The 23,206-nt window shown below is 42.9% G+C and overlaps 1 long non-coding RNA gene across 1 annotated transcript; it reads left to right on the top strand.

Annotated features, from left to right (window-relative positions):
* The first annotated feature begins 1,982 nt into the window (after nucleotides 1-1,982).
* On the top strand, nucleotides 1,983-15,277 carry LOC307046629. Its single transcript, XR_013810163.1, has 5 exons — nucleotides 1,983-2,093; nucleotides 2,527-2,548; nucleotides 2,648-2,708; nucleotides 5,174-5,334; nucleotides 14,044-15,277. It is a non-coding gene; the product is annotated as an uncharacterized lncRNA (long non-coding RNA).
* The last annotated feature ends 7,929 nt before the right edge of the window (nucleotides 15,278-23,206 follow it).

The following is a 23,206-nucleotide window of genomic DNA, read 5'->3' as shown; positions in this document are numbered from 1 at the left end:
AGGCTCAAGCAGGTCCCCCCCGCTGAGTCTGTAAAGCTTTCATGTTGGATCTCTGTCCTGAGGAACTGTAGCTATGGCACCGGGCCCTGCTGAAAACTATTCCTAATTAATTTGGTGACATCCCCTTAAATTGTCCAAACCTTAGAAACGGTTTATGTGTAATGTGAAAATATTTCGATAATGAACGCCAGGCGTTTTACCTAAATCATTTGACTTTAACTGTGTGTTGGCGGCCTTGAGTTTTGTGCCTACAAATTGAAGGACATCTCTGTGTCTCCAAAGCTCAGTTTTCTGTAGAATTCCCGTCCTTCTATCAAATTACAATTCTATTTTTAGCATCATCCAACCAGATAATTTCATATACGTCTTACCCTGATGTCCCCAACACATGCATTTATAGATATACATATATACGGGGATATAAATATATGAAATGCAGGATAGGAGTAATGTGACATTGGGTGTTATTCCCCAGTTAGGCAGGCAGAGGTAGGGAGGTCACGCGGCTACACTGGTCCACTGGAGTGACTTGGCTTCCTCTACAAACTTGCAATAAATATCTGGCCATCATTTATTTTAATTCACTCCTTTCTTGCTCAGATGGAATGGATTCTTAACCTTGTAGGACAAGGACACCCGCATGCTGCCTGCCTTGCCTTAGCTGCTAAATTATTCTTCATTCTTCAGGGGAAATAAAAAAAATAAAAAAAGTAGTCCGGCGTTGCTCAAACTGTCAGCTCCAATGAAAAGCACGTTTGAAAACGTTGTCACTGAACCCCTGGACAAGGAAAAGACAGGGAGTGGGCAGTGAAAGACAAGGGTGAGGGAAGTGGGGGAGAGAGAAAAGGGGGGAAGGGGGGAGTCAGCAGCCTCCAGAGTGATTTATTTGCCAAATCAGGACACAATGAGTCGATTATGAGTCCTCTAATAAGAGAGAGTGTTTGGGGACCCACTAATTGGGCATGATTGAGTTGCAGTCTGGGAGCCGGGCGAAAAGGGAACCTGGTTCGGCGGCTGTCATGCAATCATCAGCTAATCAGAGCTTTGAAATTAAAACTGCGTGTTTAGGGTAGAGGACGGGATAATGGCAGGGACCTGTCTGAGCTCTGAGGCTGCCTGACGAGACGTTTATGGTGTGCTTGTGTTTGTCTATGTATTTGTTTGTGTGTTTATAACTACAGTATGTGTGCAGTGGAGAGAGCAGATTATTGTGTGTGTGTGTGTGTGTGTGTGTGTGTGTGTGTGTGTGTGTGTGTGTGTGTGTGTGTGTGTGTGTGTGTGTGTGTGTGTGTGTGTGTGTGTGTGTGTGTGTGTGTGTGTGTGTGTGTGTGTGTGTGTGTGTGTGTTTGGGGCCCTCTCATCTCTGACTGGTCTGCGCTGGTCTTGATGAGGACAGTGAAGGAGCTGTAATCAGCCCAGCCCTTGTACGTATATTTGAAGTGTGTGTGTGTGTGTGTGTGTGTGTGTGTGTGTGTGTGTGTGTGTGTGTGTGTGTGTGTGTGTGTGTGTGTGTGTGTGTGTGTGTGTGTGTGTGTGTGTGTGTGTGTGTGTGTGGTGCTTTATATTTCCAGGTTACAAATCAATGTTTATTTTCTATGACAATTAGAATTTTAAATAATGTGCCTATTTAATACAACTGTAGAAGCAAGTGTAAATATTTGTATATAAATATATTTGTACACTTTTATTTAACATTTAAAAATAATTTAAGGTGACTCAACAACCACTCAACAACCTTTAATTTGGTCTGGTTGGCAGTTTAACATGATTAAAAAGCATCTACTTAATAAAAAGGAAAATAAAAGCTTAGTTTTTATTATGAGCACAATTTAATTGAATTTAGCAAGCAGCGTTAAAACATCCCAAACGAAAGGCTTTATTTTTTACAAAACAGCATTGGTATTAGACTGTGGTGGCACGGTTGTGTTCTCGTGTCGTCACTAGGGGGCAGTGTTTATCTGCAATGCTTCGCGAGAGCAAACAGACAGGACTAATTGATGTCAGGTGCTTTCTCTGAATGTGTGCTGAAAACAGGGATGCAAAGCAGAGCATTACAACAAGACGGCAGTACAATTAGAGCCTCTGTGTTACAGGTAAGAAGGAAATATTACTTTTAAAGAATATCTAGATTCGTAACTTTATTGCAGGCATTTTGACTTGCTGATCATTTTTGCTCTAGCATAAAAGCTGCCCTAGTTTGATGCTAAACTGCTACAAAAAATGTTGGTTGAACACTTTTTGATGTTTGAATACAATTGTCTAATTACATTAATAAGCCTGGCCCGTCAGACTGACGACTCCACGTCCACAGAGTGATTGACAGTCATTAAACATTTCCTTTCCATTTTTTTACCCTGACAATGTTAATGTGGTTGCTCAATCACAAAAACCCACAGTGGGCTATACTATACATTGTTTATATACTGTAGGCCTTTGTTTGTACTGTCAAAAATCACTATGAGTATAGCCTTTTACCATAGTGAGGTTTCAGTTATGTTAATGTAGCTTTACCGTTTTGGTTTGCAGCAGGGTGTTTAAGAAAAACAAGGTAGGAAAAACTGCACAATATTCTAAAACATTATAGATGTATTTTGTACTGCGATGGATGTTTTATGATTTTATGTCTTTTTTTTTTTTTATGTGGCAGAAAAATTAATTGCATGGTGTGTGGCCTTAATGTGCAGGACTGGAATTTGACTGCAGTTAGAGTAAGTGTAATATGTCCAATATTTTATCATTTAAAGATTTTGATAATTATAAAGAAAAATGTGTTACGCTAATCTGAGGTAAAGTAGATGAAGGTATTAAGACCAACTCAATAATTCAGATTCTCAGTAGCAGTATGGAAAATATTTACATTTGTTTATTTATCTCATAATTAATACATTTTCACATGTTTGATGTTGTCCATGCTGTTATGTTAAAATGAAGGGATCATTAGACTCCTAAGTAAAGTGACACCTGTGTGATGTGTTTCAATCTTAACAGAATTTTTATGGGGGAATAACTTGTTCACTATTCAATTTCTCTGTCTGAGCTTCCCTTTTTCCTGACTGTCTTCAAATAACCCTCGCAACAAACCAACAAACACAGTATTTCTTTCAATCCTCCTAAGGCCTTGTCTAATTGTAAATGTGCCCTACATCTAAAGAGGCCCTCACTATAAAAATCTGAAGTGGGTTTAGGCATAAATGGGATTAATTCCCAAAGAATGTCCTTTGCTCTTCCTCCCATAATTTCATTTGCAGGGTCCACAGGATGAATAGCCAAGCAGGCAGTGAAGTGGAACTGGAGGACAGGCCTTGCGGGGCCTTGCTACACCGCAGCCTTCAGGTTATGTTACCTTGATAATGTCACAGCTGCAGGAACCGCACCGCCCACCGTACAGGACACAGGAAATCCAATTATCTGTCTCCTAATGTGTGGGAATTTTACGCTCTCATTTCTTAGAATCTGTCTCCAGCTTAGCTCGAGGGCAAACCTACCTGAGAACGATTCCTGGGATTGTTATTCATGTATTTATTTACCAGGAAGAACTAACCTTTCTGCTTAAAAGTTAGAACGTAGTAGAACCCAAATTTAAAAATAGTTTCAACTTCAGAAAACCATTTGACAAAGATTTAGAAGTGAGAAGTCATGGAATTGATTAAACGTAATTGAACTCCTTTTTGTGCTTTTTAATTAAAATGTGATGTCAATTCCCTACACACCATAACATGGCTGCACAAACCACAGACAATCACACCGAAAGACAAACAGGAGCAACCCACATTCGTCCTGGAGTCAACCAGGTCTTTGTGATGGCTGTATATGGGGGCATGTCCCCCCACCTACCTGGACCCCCGACTGTTTTTGATTTAATTAAAGGGAAGAGGGTGCATCAATTTGAAGCGCATGGCGGGGAGATGACAGTACACAAATTGAAAGTAAGCATCTCAGTGGAGCAGGGAGGGGGCCGGCCCATCATTAACATAGAAGACAATTCTGTGTGCAATTTAACAAGATTAGAAACATTATCATCATTCCAGCGCGAGTCATAAAGCTCTGCCATGGAGAGCAGAAAAGAACATCTCAGGAAGGCTCTGTACGTCATGGTATTGAGCTGAATCACATACCTAGTGTTTTTTTACTCTGTAAAAATATGTAGCTCGTCCCTAAGGGAGGTTTCGTATTTTCTGATACTTTACCCCACACAGCAGTGATTATGTATCGCACAAGTGATTATATATCCAGCCCCCCCCCCCCCCCCCCCCTCCTGCAGCACAGATCCAGTGTTTCAGGCTTACCTTTCGGTCCGTTTCGAAGGAATGTGAATGGGCTCTGAGCTTGAGGAGGAGCGCTATTAATGAACGGTAAAGACGGATGAGTCTCCCTCATGCCAAGCAGGTTGTCTCAATTGGATTACTGAGGCTGAGATTGGGATGGATAGCTGTCTATGTGCCAAGTGGCCATTAGCCCGTCCAATATGCCAATATGACTGTACACAAAAACACGCTCAGGATTCCCCTCAGTGATCTCAACACTCAGACCAGTCAGCAGCTGAGCATTTTCTAAAGCATTAAGTCTGCACGGGGCATACTAATGAGCAATAAACATTTATCAACTGTGATAATATGGCGGTTGAATAGTTGATTTAAGAGCTGTTCTTTAATTCCGAGTGGCACCTGAGCCAGTTTCCCGCACTGCTTTCATTGTTCAGGAAAAACTAATATAAGCTTCCTGTACAAGTGATCCGTCAATGGCTGTCACACTGTACTTTATGAATGGAAAGCTGCCCATTCCTGGCGTGCATCAGAGCGGGTTGTTGAGGCTGATGTCATGTTCTCCGAGAGGCGATGATGGGCACCGTAGATGTCAGTGGACACCAGGGGCCCCTTCTCCAACCAACTATACAAATGGGCATGAGTGTGAAGAGCTGGGAAATGTTATCAATCACCCGGCGTCCCGGCGGAGGAGCTGCTGGCGTTTGTGTAGAGAGTCCCACTCATACTGATCCATATAAAAGGCTGTGTGATGTATTGGAGCAGATGAGCAGGGGCCGGCTCTGACACATGACTGACAGCTAATTTGACAGCCCCAGGAAAGTGTGCAGGGAACTTTCAATCTCATCTAATGCTGCTGAAGGAATGAAATTGTGGTGTGAGATTATGTTTTCATGTTATATCCCCTCTAGGACAACACGGGCTGAATGGGATGAATATGATGTGGACGAGAAGGTACCTATGGAGCCAGTGGAGACCTCCTGACCCCCCTCAATCCACTTCAGTCTGGTGAATCAGGTTTCTGAGGGAAAAGAAACAAGGAACTGAACCCGGCTCACAGCCATATATGTGGGTAAACAAAAACATTTTTCTGTCATGCATTATCAATCAGCTGTCTCGTGGGGATCTCCATACAGGTAATCTGTGTCATTCAATCGCCTCACCACAAGACCTGGGTCCTCCTGAAACAGGATAGCCACAAAACAGACATTAATATTAAGTGCAAGAGAGATCAGCTTCTGTTTGGCCTGCTGTCCCTCCTCCTCGTTTTATAAGTGCAGAATATCTTGGTAGGCCGTCTGCATCTTGAAATCAATATCCCGTATACTGCAGTATTACTTTACACTCTTTGTCAGGATATTGCTCGCATACCTTTTCCTATGGTCAATTAATAGACGGTACATTAAATGAGCCCCTTGTAAAAATATTTCCACATGCCACACTCAAAGGTCACAGAGGTCACAGAGCATTTCTTAATTACACAAGAAATGTAAAATTATTTTACCAGAAACTATAAAAGCCCAGGAGACTCAAACCTCCCAATGCCTGCTCCCACAATGATCAATCATTGAGGGCTAATTAGCCATTTTACAGCTATTAAAAAAAGACACTCAGCCCTTTTCATTATGCCCCATCTATTTTCCCACCATTACGGCCTTTTCCTTTTTTCTTTTTCAACTTTTAAAAGTTATTAGAAAACTTCTGCTGCACTGAGGAACAAAGCATGGACTTTCTTCCCATCCGTCCAGTGCCTTTTGCTCTCAGAATGAGGTCAGCAGTTGGCCCGCCAGCGTAGAGTGTCAGCTGCTGTTTTTCCATTGAAACACTCGGGTGTTTAGCTCTCTGACAGCCTGACGTTGGCCTCTTAGCAGCCCGGTGACCACAGAACCTGATCCCACACGGTCAAGCTGTGTGTGTCTGGCTAGTCTAAACTCACCATCCCTAAACATATCACACAAACATCTTACTCCTCTCCTTTAACCTCGCTCTTCTCCGTCTCTGCACTTTTCTGCCTGACAGCGTCCACATTTGAAGCTCTGCGAATGTTCGTATTGTCTAAGTGATCATTAAAATATATAGAGAGCTGACTTCATCCGGCCCGCTAGGCCACACTGGCATAAGTCATAATGATGTGATGACACTGTGAAGCAGTGTCCACGCTGGCCCTTCTTCCAGGCAAGTTAAATGATATAATTAGGCCAGTAAGAGGTGAACGCTCCAGATTGGATAAGTTATTAAATGTTTGGATGAACCTGAGCTCCATTTCCCTAACTACCGCTGTCTTCCTCCCCCCCCCCCCCCCCCCCCCCCCCAACACTCTCTTTCCATTAGCCCATTAGCAGTTATGTGATACGATATGCTGATGGGGCAGTAGACAGAGAAAGTGGGTAAATTAAGTTTGACCACTGGTTGTGCTATGGACTGCTCTTATAAGGAGCCACTGAAGGACACTGCAAGACTAGGAGAAACCCATCACTGAGGGACCCCCCACAGACCCCATGGTACAGTAATGTGAGCTCAGCTTAGTTTGTAAACTTGAAAAATGTCCTTCCGACCTTCATAATGATCCGAGACGGCACGTTATGTTGATCGCAATCTTTAAAAACACATGCAAGTCCCACAGCTCACCGTTTCCACCCCATGGAGCCGGGGAAAGTGATTGTACTGTACAACAAACGCAGGTCGAACGGGCAGAGGTGTCAAATTTAACCCATCAGATTGCTCAATTTGTCCCCAGTTAAGCTGTAATGGAAGGCAGCGCACTGAGGTTGACAGCGTGCCTACCGCTGGGCCCTTGAGCCTCGGTGTGTGCGCCAATATGTGCGACTGTGTGTGTGTCGCGCTCCACCAGAGGGTCTCACCAAGCATGACTGTGTGTTATTCACACTGACGAGTTCCACTGTTCACTGTCACCTCTCATTGTGAGGGGAAATAAGCCTGTGGAGAGAGCTGCAGCCAGGGAAGGGTGGAGGACAGAGGATAACTCCCACCCCCCCCTTACATCCACCCTTACATCCACAGCCGGGGGACTATTCCAAAGAGAAACAAATATTAGGGCCCCATTCGTTCAAACACGTGACAGACAGAAGCAGATATTCAGATGCAGCAGGTTTAACAGTCTGGTTTTTCTAACACATTCTTCCAGACAGTAGCAGAGGTTTAGCTGTGTGTGTGGCCGAGTTCGGGGAAGGGGGGGTGCAGCGGGTGTGATGGTGTTTGATTTGTTGTGAAGACTGGAGCAGCAGGACTCAGCAGAGTCCAGGTTGACCCAGCAGGCCCGCCGAGAGTGACACTTCCTCTCTGTGTCTCGTCCTGCGGAGAGCCCTGACAGCGGGGGCCGGGTGCTGAGCCGCCTCCCCGTTCATAATCACCAGAACCAACCACCCACAGCAGGAGGGGGGGGGGGGGGGCTCAGTTATCTGTGTCACCCCACTGCCCCCTCTCCATCCACCTCCTCCTCCTCCTGCTGCTCTGTCTTTGGCCCTTCTCCAGAGAGACCAAAAAGCCGCTCTCTCTCGACTGCCTGATTGTTTTTGTTCCTGCGAGCAGACAAATAGAGTTTGGCCTCTTACAAAAGAAAATTCCGGAGCTCATCTGATCTCACTGCCCTAAGGAGTGGCCTGGCCTGAAGGGCTAGTGATTGGAAAATTACAGTGCTGCTCAGACCATATTGTCAGGGAGTCTCAGCCAGACTCTTTTTCTCTTTGTGTGGAGGGACATCAGCTGAATGGCCAATCGTGCTCTTTAAATGCATCCATCAGAGCTGTGGAGTGATTGGCTTTTGGCAGAGCTAATTCACATCTGGATCACTTGTTTGGTCATTCTAATTTAGGTAACTTTGTTTAAAATATTAGTGGAAATAGATCAAATATGCTGGTAGGTAGGGTGTTCGCAGGGCAGATAGACCTCATTTTTAAAATCTGAATGGATGAATCTCAATTAAAAAGTTAGACCTATATTAATCGAATACATTCTCAATGTTCTGCTCAGCAACATGTGGTGTGAGACAGCAGTCAGAGATTTGGTCTTTGAGGGGAAAATACCTGTTGCGGCTCCTGGCTGATGTTCAAGACGCCCATTCCTTCTACACAAGTGGCTCTCTCAGAAGTGATTACAATTGGTGGGCAAAGGAGGAGTAAAACAAGGGTCTTGTCAGCACAGACCCTCCAGATTTGAGGTCTGATTGCGTGTATTTGTGTGTGTGTGTGTCAGTGGGGGAGAGAGAGAAAGCGTACAAGAGTCTACTGTTGCCTCATCCAAGCCATCATCTCCTGACGAGCAACGGCTGGAGCCATCCTCATCCTTTTGTTTTTTCCTCCACCCCCCTCTCTTTTATCCATCCTCCCCTCTTTCCCTTTCCTTCTTCTCCTCACCCTCTTCCCTATCTCTGCTTCTCTTCCACCCCTTGGCCCTGGCCCTCTGCCTGCTCTTTCGCTCACCCCCCATGTTCGCAAATCACTTCTTCCCGTGTCAGCAGGTAAATTGTTTTGTCCTCCCATTCCCTGCTTTCATTACCTTGTGTAAATTAAGCGATATGTCGTCCACCGGTGCGCGCCAGAGCACTCACTGCGCCAACGCCAAAATCATGAGATTTGGCATAATAAATGAAGACAAACTGGCAGTAGCAGTGCTCCTCTCCGCGCGGGCTCGCCTTCATTATTCGCTTAACTTGCCGGAGAAAATGACTTAACCCTGACCTGTGTATTTCGTCCCATATTCACTCCAGATAAAAGCCTTTTTACAGCGCACAACAATTTATATTCCAGCAAAGAGGCTGCTTTTCTCTGTCAGTTTTCCAATCTCAGCTCCTGAACACACGTCATTAAACTTGTCTTGCCTTCCTGTATTTGTCCATCAGTCCTTCTTTTTACATAAAATCTGGCAGCATTATTCTGGGATTTGATGGCACCCACTCATTTTTCCCCCTTGGTATGTTTGATTGGAAGAAATATAGCCGGCTGGGGCTATCTCCTCTCTTCTGTGGAATCATGCACTTGATGAAATAGTGTTCCCCCTGCAAGAATAATAAAAACAGACTAGGCATTACAGGGGGCTCTCAATCTGCCAGCTGGGCTGAGCTGAGCGAAAAACCCACCCTGCTCCTGACAGATTTTTATAGTTTTCCCAGCAGATAAATGGAAACGGGTGACCAGGCTGGGTAAGGCTGGACAATAGCATGAGGCGGGGTGTGAAAGGGTCGACCACAAGAGACCTCCTTTCCTGCTGTTCTCAGAGAAATTGGGGCATATAGTAAAATACAGATCAAACAAAAAATGCATCAAATATAGTAGTGTTACACCTTTGCCTCCTCATATCGTGGTAGTGGAAGAGAGTTAAAGTCCTGTGTCACACTGTGGTCTAGCTCCATTTAGGACGAACTGTACGAGATAAAAAGGGTGAGTGCAACTGTCCTCAGATAGGTGTTCACTTTCCAATTTAGAAGTGTCAGCTATAATATCATGCTCACTTTAATGTAAAAGGTCAATGACACTTTGCATAAGCTCTTTCTTTCACTGTCACTGGAGCAGATCCCGTACTTAGTTACAGTCGTTAGTTACTTAGTTTGGTTCTTTGGTTTAGCATGAGATGGAAGCTGTTTTGGCTTGTTTTAAAGATGTTGCTTGAATTGCTTGAAACTACTTATGTAAAGTTTATTAACGGCATATACAGTAGCACTAGGGCTACAATGAAAGATTCAGTTTATAATCAGTTATTCTATCAATTTTCTTGATTAGTTGATAGTTGCTTTATTTTTTAAAAACCTACAATTTCTTAGTGCCTAAGGAGATGTTTTGAGAATGCCGTCCAATGGTCCCAAACCCAAAGACATTCAGTTTACTATTATATAAAACAGAAGAACGCCGTAGATCCTCACATTGGAGAAGCTACAACCTGTGAATTGGCATTTCTGCTTGAAAAATTATTTAAAGGATAAATGAGTTAAAACACTTTAATGGAACACAAGAAAGATGTCAAGATGTACCAACATCAAATATTGGGAAGTCAAATCAAATTGTTGTTGTGTTCTGCCAAAATTCCAAATCAAAGTTATACCTTCTCCTATATCAGACATTTAAAAGTAAATATATTTTATCTTCAACGTTATATTTTTGAGTTTCATGTGAGAATGTAAATTCTCCTCAAAACAGACAATTACAAAACAATTTTTATTTAAAAAAATCCAAGGTTCACATCACAGAATAAAGACATTGACATTTTTCCATAATGCAATCCTTTATGGACGTTTAAGAATGACCTAAGAATTAGTTAAGGGGCTTTCAAACTAATACATAAATGCCTTTTCTACATCTGATTTAAATCCAAGCTCCTTTAAGCAGAACAAAGTAATACATACAGGTACAATACATTTAGGTTTTAGCCTAAAGCTATTGGTAATTTAGCTGCCATAAACTACAAAAAAATTTTTTTCTTCTACTTCCACTTTTTGGTCATTAACACATTTTAAATGGTGAAAACACTAAGCCTGATACTCGTGAATCCAAATGTAGGCAGCATTTCTATTAAATAAATAAGGAGAAGGAGAGTGCTGGGTTTAAATGGAGGTTGAACAGTTCCACTGCGGATTGTACCTTAAGATTGTGCCTTCTGGGAAGATAATCAGCCATAAATGGTGCTCGTTTCCACCTAACAGGCTCTGATTAATCAGCCAAACTGCGCAGGCTAATCAATCTACCTCTAGTGCCTTCTACGCCGAGCCTGGAGAGCTTTGTGTAGTCTGCATCCTCCTCCTCCTCCTGCTCTGTTCAGCAGTAGCCAGCATCAGGAGAACAATACATTTAGGGACTAACACAAAATAGACTATAATCATTTGAAGTTGTGGTGAGACGTTTAAGGATGCTATCTCTAGGCCTTGAATACTGCTTCTGTGTCTGGGTTAAATGAGTGCTTATTGATGTTTCTTCATGATTGATGCTCAGATTTGAGCCATGACAGACCTCCAAAAGCATAAAGAAAACATTTATTTATAACCCTTAGTTTCATGAAACCAATAGACTAGTTATTTTGTATTGCCAGATACTCTTTTTTGCAAGAACATCTTCCTTAATTGTGTCTTTATAAAGTAGAATTACTCTTTGTTTGTTTTCCGTCTGACTTTCACTGTGGTTGTGTGACTGCCTGCATCTTGTCTGGAAATACTTGTCCTGTTTATTTGATATGAAAATGAACGCTGACTTTTTTCAGTATTTTCACTCATTACCAAACCCCAACATTACATAGTTCTTGTTGTTTTAGCAAGTGAGCTGTCCGAGTGTCGGCCATCAGCCATCCAAAGCTGCACCCCATTAAACAGGCTCCTTATTAGACTTGCAGTAATGTTTCTCTTTGCACATGATTTTCGCCTGGACTCCAGGAGCAAGATTAGGTTTTCAGGATTCAGGTTCAGAAATAGGCTCAGTCAGATTATTTACACACAACCCCCTGGGAGGCGTTTTTCCCCTGAACTGTTTGTTGTTTACACAGACGTGCCGTGCAGATATCAAAAGAGCAGATAAAGTATCTACTAAACCGGGCTCAGCTTCCACCCGTCACCTTTTAAATTGACACGTCAAACGCACCTTTGTGGTTCACGCTGACACGGCCCCCCATGGCATCTAAAACAATAATCATGAGGGTCTCCAGGTACGCAGAACAACACTCAAACCCCTACTTTCTCTTACATTTGCTTGAAAGCAACAACAAAATGCTCCTGAGGATTATCGGCTTCAGATAATTTTGTGAATAGCTCATTTTAACTGGGGGGGAAAAACTGGAGCTTTTGTATCCTAATGAGAGACCTCAGGGTTTGCTTTGTTGACAGTCAGCAGGTATGACGGTTTAAATGGTAATGATGAAACTAGGATACACTAACAATGGTTAGAAATTGTTTATTGATCCAAACGGTAGCCAATATTTAGTTGTGGAAAGTAACAGTGTGCATTTAGTCAAGCTTACATTAGCTGCTATTTTGAGCAATTTGTACTTCTACTTCATTACATTTCTTTGCAATGAATTATAGTATCTGTTTTCTAGTAACTATTTACTGAAAATATGAAACATAAACGCATCAAATAAAAGCAATCCAATTATGAGATAGTGTTCAGACACTCTGATGAATTTCTGCTTTTATACTGAATTGATTACTAAATCATTGTCAATAAAAGCCCTGACAAAGATAATTTCAAATGCAAAGCTTCAGTAGTTTGAAATTGGCAGCATTAGTGCAGGAGCTCAAAGGACGGGGAAAGAATGATACAAACTCAGAAAAAAAAGCTTGAGAATCCAACTCATTTTTTACTCTATGAAACTTTTACAAGGTCGTTTGGAGAGTCGTGTTAACACAATACCTGAATACAGATTTGTTTCCTTGTTCTACAAGTCACGGAGCCATGAGTCTTTAAGCGATCATTATTACCATACAAATAGACAGATCTATTTAACAACCCGCTTTTTATCGCATAACACTTATTCTTTAGTGTTGCTCCCTGAAAGGCACTGAAATGCGTCTTCCCCCTTTTTTTTTCACAGGGAAATCGTCTCCGGGTTGATAAAGGCTCAGAGCAATAGAAGAAGCAAGGCTGACATCTTCTTAAGAGATGATAGGAGAGCCAAATCAAATAGGATGGAGCAGTCACTCTTTTCACAGATAGGTAGCTCATTTCTGGTGGCTGAGAGTTTGCATCCCTAGTGGCGCTCTGCCTGGGAAAGATAGCTCACTCGGACTCCATTCATTATTTCTTTCCCTGCCTCCTCTTTTCACGTCCTAGCCACTTCTTCTTCTTGCTTTAATGAGTTGCCTATTTTTCTAAAGTGTTGATGGGGATCTTGGAATTTAGATTTGGAGACAAAATGTTTAATCACAGGCGTTTTTCATTTGTGGAGAAGAGGCAAAAATCAATTATTTCTATTAGACAATGCTGATTGGAAATGAATGGAAGTAGTAGCATTTTGAAACAAAGGCTCCATGGTGGCAAAGATAAGTGTCTGTCTTGCCCCCCAGAGGTACTATATGTGGTTTGGCTTAACAAGCAGTTTGCAAACATTTGCCATTGCATCCATGCAAAGGGTTTCCCATGCCAATACAAACACAGGCAAATCATTCATGATAAGAGTTCTCATTAGTCTTCAATTGTAGAAAACAGTAAATAATGTAATATCATCGCGAGGAGGCAATGTCAAGTTACAAATCTTGCCGATTTAATGATTTTTTGCAATCTGTGATGGTATCCAGATGTCCTTTTAATAAATATCATTTAAACTTGAATATTATTTACTTTTTGGACCATGTAATCAGTTTTTCTATGCAATATAACTCCCCAGTAAGTTACAGGAACTTTTTCCATGTACTATTTACAGCCAGACTTTAATCAATCAAGTGCAAGCTCCATATTATATTCAGCCTTGCACTTCCTGAAGAGCACTTTGCTATCATATCCCTCACATTCTTTGCAAATCCCTTTGAAAATTATTTATAAAAATTAACTTCTCTTGCAGAGGGCTCATTGAACAGAAGAATTACATGAAAGATAAAACACTTTATCGCCAGTGAAAGACTAGACAATGTACGTTGAGAAATTGGGAAGATGGCAGAAACAATGAATATTAAGTGCCTAAGAATCTAAAGCTGCTGACTAAATTGAAACTGTATATCCTGAGGGGGCAAGGTTTCCAAATTGCTAATTACTGCTTCTGAAAGGGGGCTGTTTCTGATATGTTTGCTTGTGAAAGGCTGCCGCTTAATGAAGCAGTGGCTCAAGTTTTATTTTAATATTCCCTCTCTCAGCTTTCAGGGCTCTCTCTGGACTTTCCTCCCAGGCCAGAACAATGGCGGGCCCAGGAGCCCAGCTTCCCCACAGGCCCGGCGAGAGGGGCCGGGGGCTGGGTACTGAGGGAGCCGCTCAGCATGCTGAAATATGGAGGCGACAGATAAGGTGGCAGCGGCACAGAGAGGCCCTCTCCCATGGGCCCAAGGGGAAATTTGCAGTTATTAAGAGGAAGATGAGAGAGATTAAATGGCTTTTGTACTCATTTTCACAGACTTTTATTTTTTTATTATTTGGGCTGCCTTCATATGAGAGATGAAAGAAGTGGTAAACGACTTCTTTTTTTTTTCTGCTTCATTCAGCAACACACAGGCGTTTAGAGACAATTCTTCATTACTGAGAGTTGTCACACATCATAAAATGCGTATTAGTGCACTTTTGTTTTAAAATGTGCAGAAGTAATACAATGAATGTAATCTACAACTTATCACACATGTAACATGGTTTTGGATTTTGTTTGAAGAAATGTACAAAATGTTTAATATAGATTAATTGAGATGGTTTAAATGTCACTCTGTTAGATTTCCATTGAAACTCAATTGAATGGCAATTTGTAAGGAGAATGGTTAATGAACTGCATTTAATTAATGCTCTTATAACTGTACAAGCTTCTTTACAATGAGCCTCTCATTCAAACAAACTGCAGTGGAGGTACTGTCTGGGCTAACCTTTAAGAGAAATTGTCGTTCAGTGTTTTGCTCAAACACGAAATGTTTTGACATTTTGGCAGCAAGAGATTGAACTGTGATAATGTGCAACTCCCTCTTCCCTGCTTTGTGTTTCTGTGAGATGTATAATGTGGTGCACTGCATTGTATTTAAGTGCTTCACCTGGCAACTCAGATTTTGAAAATCACTGTTGAGGTTACTCAACACCCCCACAACACAGCGATAACAGAAACTGGATATATTTTACAGGGTAGGATTAAAGTAAGTAAAAAGTAAGAGAAAGGCCTTTGAAACAGTAAACATTTCTCCTGAAGGCTCTTTCTGTTGTTGAAACAGTTTTATTGATACATAGTTATTTTAGTCCTACTTTTAATTTGTGTAGATTTTTTACAGATGAATTATCTTTTAAAGAAATTGTTTATTTTAATACATTTTAGACTTTATTTGAGAGATGATGTATTTGTTTTTCGCCTAGGAGCCCAGGGAATATAAATAAACTACAACATAGGATCAAAAATAATTCTCTTTGATATCAGTATCACAAACATTATAGGAAAACTGCAATAAAAAAAAGGAGATTTTGAATATCAGCCTGTTATAGGAGCAGTGGTGGTTCTAGATCAATTTGACTGGGGGGGGCTAGGCTGGGGCCAATTATTTTCTGAGGGGGGCACAATAAATGCAGGATGACAGACAGTATGAAGTAATTGCGCATAAGAAACAGCGGCGGCGCCAGAGATTTTCTTTCGGGGGTGCTGTGGGGTAGCTTGACGTTTCATAGAGGGTGCTCAAACATGTAGGGTTTCCCATTAAGGTACCGGGCTACAGTGAAATACTCTACTGCAACACTGTCACGATTCTCATGTTATGTCACGTTTATAGTTTTGGGTGTTTTGGCTGTTTTCCCTTTCATGTTTTCCTCTGGGTTATTGTCTGGTCCTTTTCCCTGTGTTTTTCCTCTTGTCATTAGTTTCCCTGGGGTGTCTAATTGTCTGATTATGGTCACCTGGGCCCCTGTGTTTCCTCCTCACCTGTGTCTTGTTGTGTGATTAGTCTTGTGTGTTTTCTGTCTGTCTTTGTCGGTTCGTCTTGTGCCATGACTAGTTCTGCTGTGAGTGTTCTGTTTTGTCATTGTTTATATCATAGCCTTGAAATAAAGGAGTTTTTTCAGTTTATATCTGCATTTGGGTCCTGCTTCCTTCACAAACCGTGACAGAACGAACCGACCAAAATATGGACCCAGCGGATATGGAAGATTTTGACTTAGATCTGTTCGATCTAGACTTTTCCCTTCAATGTTTTCATGCTGAGTGGAAAGGAACTTCCTCTAGAAAGGACAAAGAGGCTATTCTCGAGAGAGCACGAATGGAGGTGGCCGAAATGCCTTGGTTGAGAAGTTTGTTGCCGGATTGGTTACAGCTGTTCACAAGTTGTCCTGAGGATTGGTCCGACGCTTGTAATCCTTTCCTCGGATCCGCCTACGGTCCTGTTGGAGGTCCATGGAGTCTCCAAAGAGCCTCTAGGAGACGCAGGGCCAGGATTCCAGCCCGTGCTCCAACAGCCATGATCCCGGTGTTGGATTCCCGGCCTGCTAGCCCCAGGCATGCTAGCTCCCTGTCTCCCAATTCCCAACCTGGCACCATACGCCTCGGTGGGATCCGTCTGAAGTCAACCCATGCTTCTGCCCCAGTTCCTGCTCCTTTTCAGGAGTCGTATGATGGAACTCGTCTGGCTTATGGAGGTCCACGGAGTATTCAGGCGGCTGCAAAGAGAAGGAGTCGCAAGGCCAGGCTAGCAGCCCGAGCCCCAGCAGCCATGGTTCCGGCTACAGAACCGGCCCACACAGCCATGGCTCCAGCCCCAGTACAGGCCCCAGCAGCCATGGCTCCATGCTCCAGTACCGGCCCACGCAGCTTTGCTTCCATACTCCATTACCTGGCTTACACAGCCAGGGTCCAGGCTTCCGCTCCATGCCCAGCAGCCATGTTTCCGGCTCCAGAACCGGACCTTACAGCCATGTTTCCGGCTCCAGAACCGGACCTTACAGCCATGTTTCCGGCTCCAGAACCGGACCTTACAGCCATGTTTCCGGCTCCAGAACCGGATCTTACAACCATGTTTCCGGCTCCAGAACCGGCCCATGCAGCCATGGTCCCTGCTCCAGAGCTGGCCCATACAGCCATGGTTCAAGCCCCAGTTCCAGCCATGGTCCCTGCTCCAGAGCTGGCCCATACAGCCATGGTTCCGGCCCCAGTTCCAGCCATGGTTTCAGCTCAAGTACCGGCCCCAGCAGTCATGGCACACGACGAACTGACAAAGACAGACAGAAAACCCAGAACTTAAATACACACAAGACTAATCACACAACAAGACACAGGTGAGGAGGAAACACAGGGGCCCAGGTGAACATAATCAGACAATTAGACACACCAGGGAAACTAATGACAAGAGGGAAAAACACAGGGAAAAGGACCAGACAATAACCCAGAGGAAAACATGACAGGGAAAACAGCAAAAACACCCAAAATTATAAACGTGACATAACATGAGAATCGTGACAAACACTCCCCACACACACATACACAGTACACCCACGACTGTTAAAATGAAGGCTCGATAATCAGCTCACGGCAAATAGGTGTAAGCAGGGATAAAGTGCTATTTTTTAGAAGTGGGGGTGCACCTAACATCCTCTACGGGGGTCCGGGGGCATGCTCACCCGGGAAGATTTTCATTTTTACATTGAAGTCAAAAGCATCAATCTGGTGCACTTTGAGAGCAACATGAAGAGATCTATGGATACCTCTCAACACCCATATGAAACAGAACTGTAAAAAGATTGACTTTTTCTTTATGGCTATTTTACAAATCACTCTCCTTTTTTAAACTGTATTCTTGTTTTACTGTAATATATTTCATAACTGTTTTTCATTTATTCTCTGGTTTTTTTATAACTATAATGATCATATAAACGTGTGCCTCAGAAATACTTATTTACATTAATCGTGACCAAAACCTTTGGGACCCACTGAGATAACTTAGACTAGAGTTAATCAATCAATCAATCAATCAATGTTTATTTATATAGCCCAATATCACAAATGTTACATTTGTCTCAGTGGACTTCACAGTTTGTACAGAATATCAGTATGACAATACGACACCCTCTGTCCTTAGACCCTCACATCGTACAAGGAAAAACTTCCAGAGAAAACCCCACAGTTTAAAGGGAAAAATGGGAGAAACCTCAGGGAGAGCAACAGAGGAGGGATCCCTCTCCCAGGACGGACAGACGTGCAATAGATGCCGTGTGTAAATTGAAAAGATAATACATTTGCAACATAGGTAGTCCAAATGTTTTGAAATGCATGTGTGTATAATAAGAAGATGAATCCACGAGGATATCCATCCAGGACTTATGATCCAGGACCGCAGCCACGACTCAAGATCCAGGACTCGCAATCCATGACACAGGACCGCAGGATCATCCATGACTCCGGATCCCGGCGTATATAGACACCAAAAAGAAAGAAATTTGGGGAAGCTGGGTTAATCGGAACATGAGAGTACACAGGTATAGACAGAGAGAAGGAAGAAGTAAGATGTCCCCCGACAAACTAAGCCTATATCAGCAAAACTAGGGGCTGAATCTAATCAGCCCTAACTATAAGCTTTATCAAAAAGGAAGGTCTTAAGCGCACTCTTAAAAACGGATAGGGTGTCTGCCGTCCGAACACAAACTGGAAGCTGATTCCACAAAAGTGGAGCTTGATAAGAAAAGGCTCTGGCTCCCATTGTACTTTTAGAGACTCTAGGAACAACCAACAACCCTGCATTCTTGGAACGCAATGCCCTAGTAGGACAATAGGGTATAATGAGTTCTTTAAGGTAAGATGGCGCCTGCCCATTAAGGGCTTTGTAGGCGAGAAGAAGAATTTTAAATTCTATCCTGTGTTCTATAGGGAGCCAGTGTAAGGCAGCCAGAACAGGAGTAATGTGGTCCCTTTTCCTAACTCTGGTTAGTACACGAGCTGCAGCATTTTGAATCAGCTGAAGCGACTTGACTGACTTCTTGGTACACCCTGATAATAAGGAGTTACAATAATCCAGCCTTGAAGTAACAAATGCATGGACTAGTTTCTCTGCATCGTTTTGAGGCAAGATATGCCTGATTTTTGCAATGTTACGTAGATGGAAGTAGGCGGTCCTTGAAATGGATTTTATGTGGGTGTTAAAGGATAAATCCTGATCAAATATAACACCAAGATTCCTTACAGTCTCACTGGAGGCCAAATTAATGCCATCCATAGTTAATATATCTTTAGATAATTTGTTTCGTAGATTCTTCGGGCCAAGTACAATAACTTCAGTTTTGGTCGTGTTTAACATCAAAAAATTTAAGGTCATCCACGTTTTTAAGTCCTTGAGGCAGTCTTGAATTTTATTTAGATGATTAATTTCATCAGGCTTGATTGATAAATATAGTTGAGTATCATCCGCATAACAATGAAAGTTTACAGAATGATTCCTTATAATATTGCCTAACGGAAGCATATATAGGGTGAACAAAATAGGTCCAAGCACTGAGCCCTGTGGCACTCCATGGCTAACTTTGGTTTGCATGGAAGATTCATCGTTGACACGTACAAACTGAGAGCGTTCAGATAGATAAGACCTAAACCAGCCTAAAGCAGTTCCCTGTATGCCAACTAAGTGCTCTAGTCTTTGCAATAGGATATCATGGTCGATAGTATCAAATGCAGCACTAAGATCGAGCAAGACAAGAATAGAGACAAGTCCCTTGTCAGAGGCTATTAGAATGTCATTTAACTATCTAAACATTGAGAGAGTCCTTTACCTCACTGAGCTGTGGTTATCTGAGACTCTCAGGGCCCTTCTCACTTCTCTTATTTTTCATTTCCTCGCTCCTCGGTCTCGGTCTCACCGGAAGTTGATTTGTCTGCGCCATCTTGAGTAGCGTCCCAATGGCCTTATTTTTGCCGGAGAACCGAGGAGCGATAATGGAGGAGCTATAACCGAGGAACCACCAGACCATCCTTCGATGAAATCCTCAGACACTCGCCCCGCCCCCTTACTGTGTATCGCTCACTGATTGGAAGATGCAGTGCATGCACTGATCTGATGCTTCTTGACATGAGAGCAGTTTCCCAGCGGAGTGAAGAAACCAAGAACCTCTCGGGAGTCACTCCTCAGTTTATACTGTGTTTTGTTTCAATTAATGTATCGTTTAGTTACAAATATGTGATAATTCTGAACAACAAAGTGGTCAAAAATCATTTTATTCATTTATTGGAAACATTTTCATGATCGCTTTTTTCGTTTATACATTTTAAGAATGGCGTTTATCTTTTTTGAGAATGAGTTCTTATTTTATTTAATGTATTTGGGTCTACAACAGAGACCTGCACTACGAAGCTGCTTCAACCTAACCTGGATAGCCTATGTTTGAGTTAGCCGGTTGGCTTAATCCAAAACATACGTGCTCTTCAGTGGCGGCTGGTGGAAAATATTTTTGGTGGGGCTATGGAAATGGTGACAAAAACATACTAGGGCATTTAAAATTAGGAGTGTGTGTGTGTGTGTGTGTGTGTGTGTGTGTGTGTGTGTGTGTGTGTGTGTGTGTGTGTGTGTGTGTGTGTGTGTGTGTGTGTGTGTGTGTGTGTGTGTGTGTGTGTGTGTGTGTGTGTGTGTGTGTGTGTGTGTGTGTGTGACTTGCCAACCCTCCCGATTTTCGCGGGAGACTCCCGATTTCTGACAAAATCTGATTTACTCACGACTGTTTCCACTCGGACTTTAATACAGCTACACCATTGTTTGGTTTCCATGGTAGCGCGTCTCTTTAGCAGCGCGCGCAACTCAAAGTCTGACAGGGTGAGGAAGATGAAAACTGAACAAGAATCGACAACTCGACCCTCTGATCACTCCTTTCCTGTAAAATACAGTTCCAGCCCACACATATGCTCCATGGTGCTACAGGCATTGCCCTTACAACTACAATAAGCATGTAAATGTTCATCTACAGCTCCGGCGATCCACTAGCACCGGAGTCTACACCTGCAGACGCAGCCATCCCCTACTGTAGCGTCACCTTGGATACGAGTCTAAACAACTCACAGACACACAGGCCAGGGCGCTGAAAGGGCGCCCTTTGAGCATCAGATCTGACGACGCTGATTGGCTGAAATTATGTTTCGGCTGCATAGTTTCCAGATAGCAACAGTCAGCTTGTTGGCTGCAGCTGCTCTGGCTGAGGGCTCTTTTCTACCGCCCGGACGAGAGAGGGTAATGATACACGCTGCGGCCAGGCAGGAAACATGTGACTTATCAGTAACTTTAGACATCGTAAAACAATTTTAAACGAGATTTTATTGTAGATTATACATTTTACTGATACCAACTATATAATATTTACCTTGTCCTTTAAAAATAAAAATAAAAAATATATATTTTTGGGAAATATATTTTGAAAACATGTGGGAAGAGGGGGGGCGGCGCCCCTAGCGCCCCTATGGGCCGGCCGCCACTGGTGCTCTTGCTAAACGGTACTACGACGCGGGTTATCAAGTGGATCGCTCAAGCCAGCCGTGCCCTATCTAGTTAGATGCACGTTCACATGAAAGGGGTGGTATTTGGAGCATTCGACCAATCACAAGCATGGAGAAGTGTACTGACAGTGCAGCGTCATACTTCCTGAATGAAAAGTGAACTTTAATATTGGTAAAATAGGAAGAAGTTCAACTTTAAACATCCATGACTTAAACACTTTATCCAGGATAAAAGCCACATAGTTGCACCTGCAAGGTGAATACAGCTGGTAAAAGAAAAAGTGTTTGAATGCGTACATTAACAGGTTTATGATATCACTGCCCCGTCTAAGACACGATCTGACTTTAATTACATTTGACTCGAGTGTTTCCTCAACTTAATGTGCCAGATACGGCTCAGCTGACTCAGATAAGGAAATATATGTTATACATTATGATGTGATATGCCGCGGACTGTACTTAATGTTACTCTGATCCGGTTACTTATGTTGTGGCAGATATTTAAGTAAGCTTTCTTAACGCTAATGTTATAATAGTCAGATTGCTCTGAAGATGGGAGGTGATATTCTATTAATGTTCATGTTCCCACAGTCGGTGATTTTTGCCGGCCGTCTTTCCTGCAACGGCATCTTTTCTGTATTTCCTTTCTCCTGTCATATGACTTGATCGCTTTAAACTCGGCACACTGAGCTCTGATTGGTCAGCAGGCAGTGCTTTCACTGAGTTTCTTAGCCTTCAACCTAACCTGCTCCGGGGCAGGTTAGCCGCACAGCATAAGTTACCATGGAGATCTAGCCCGCTAAAAAGAGAACCAGCTTCGTAGGACCGGAAACCCCGAGTTTTCCCTGAAGTTAGCCGGCTAAGCGAAAATCCTGCTTCGTAGTATACCCCCCTGGTTAGCCGCACAGCATAAGTTACCATGGAGATCTAGGCTGCTAAAAAGAGAACCAGCTTCGTAGGACCGGAAACCCCGAGTTTTCCCTGAAGTTAGCCGGCTAAGCGAAAATCCTGCTTCGTAGTATACCCCCCCTGATGATACAAATGTTTGTGTCAGTAAATGTGTACGAACAGAGGTGGGGGTGTGTGTGGAAATAAGGGGACAGAGCTGGCTGCTGTCAGATGATCAGATGTGTAGCGTCATCACAAACGGACGTCGCTTCATGTGACGCTCTGGAGGAAACAACGTCCCATTGCTCTTAAAACTAATTTGCCTGCTTCTTGTGGTTTCCTTTCATCTCTCCACGCTTCCCTGGTTTGAGGGACTAGTCGCTGGGAAACGACGCAAGTGAGGGACGCAAGGAATCCATTTAACCGAAGTGAGAAGGGCCCTCAAGGAATCCATTTAACCGAAGTGAGAAGGGCCCTCAGTTTGACAGGCGAGAGTTCTCCCTCCACCTTGTTGTTGAAAAGCTCCTTATATCTAGCACCAGATGCTAACCACAACGATCTCCGGTACCGGTGCGTGCTCTCCCTCTCGCTCGCGCACACACACTAAGGCCCAATCCCAAACCATGCCCTACACCCTACCCCTACACACTCCCCCTCCGTGACGGAGTGAACTCCGTGGAGTGACACATGAGGCTCCCTCCTGTCAGATGGAGGGAGTAAATACAGCGGCAAGCTTTGGGACAAACTCCCCTCTCTCCGGCAGAAACAGGAAATGCCGTAACTGTATTTAACAACAGTTTCAAATCAGCGTCTCTTTGACAAAAAATGTAAATTATTAACTCAAATAAAACTCCAAACATATTTCATTGTGTTACTTTTTTGTAAAACTTTTAGTTTTAAACCTGATGTTTATAAGCTTCTTAGTTTTTGCAACAGTCTGTAAATATACACAACTTTATAATAAAATGCACACATTTACCTTTTTCTAGACTAAACACAGG

Source organism: Notothenia rossii, assembly GCF_949606895.1.
Source record: "Notothenia rossii genome assembly, chromosome: 7".
NCBI lineage: Eukaryota > Metazoa > Chordata > Actinopteri > Perciformes > Nototheniidae > Notothenia > Notothenia rossii.
This window is presented reverse-complemented; position numbering and strand designations above follow the sequence as displayed.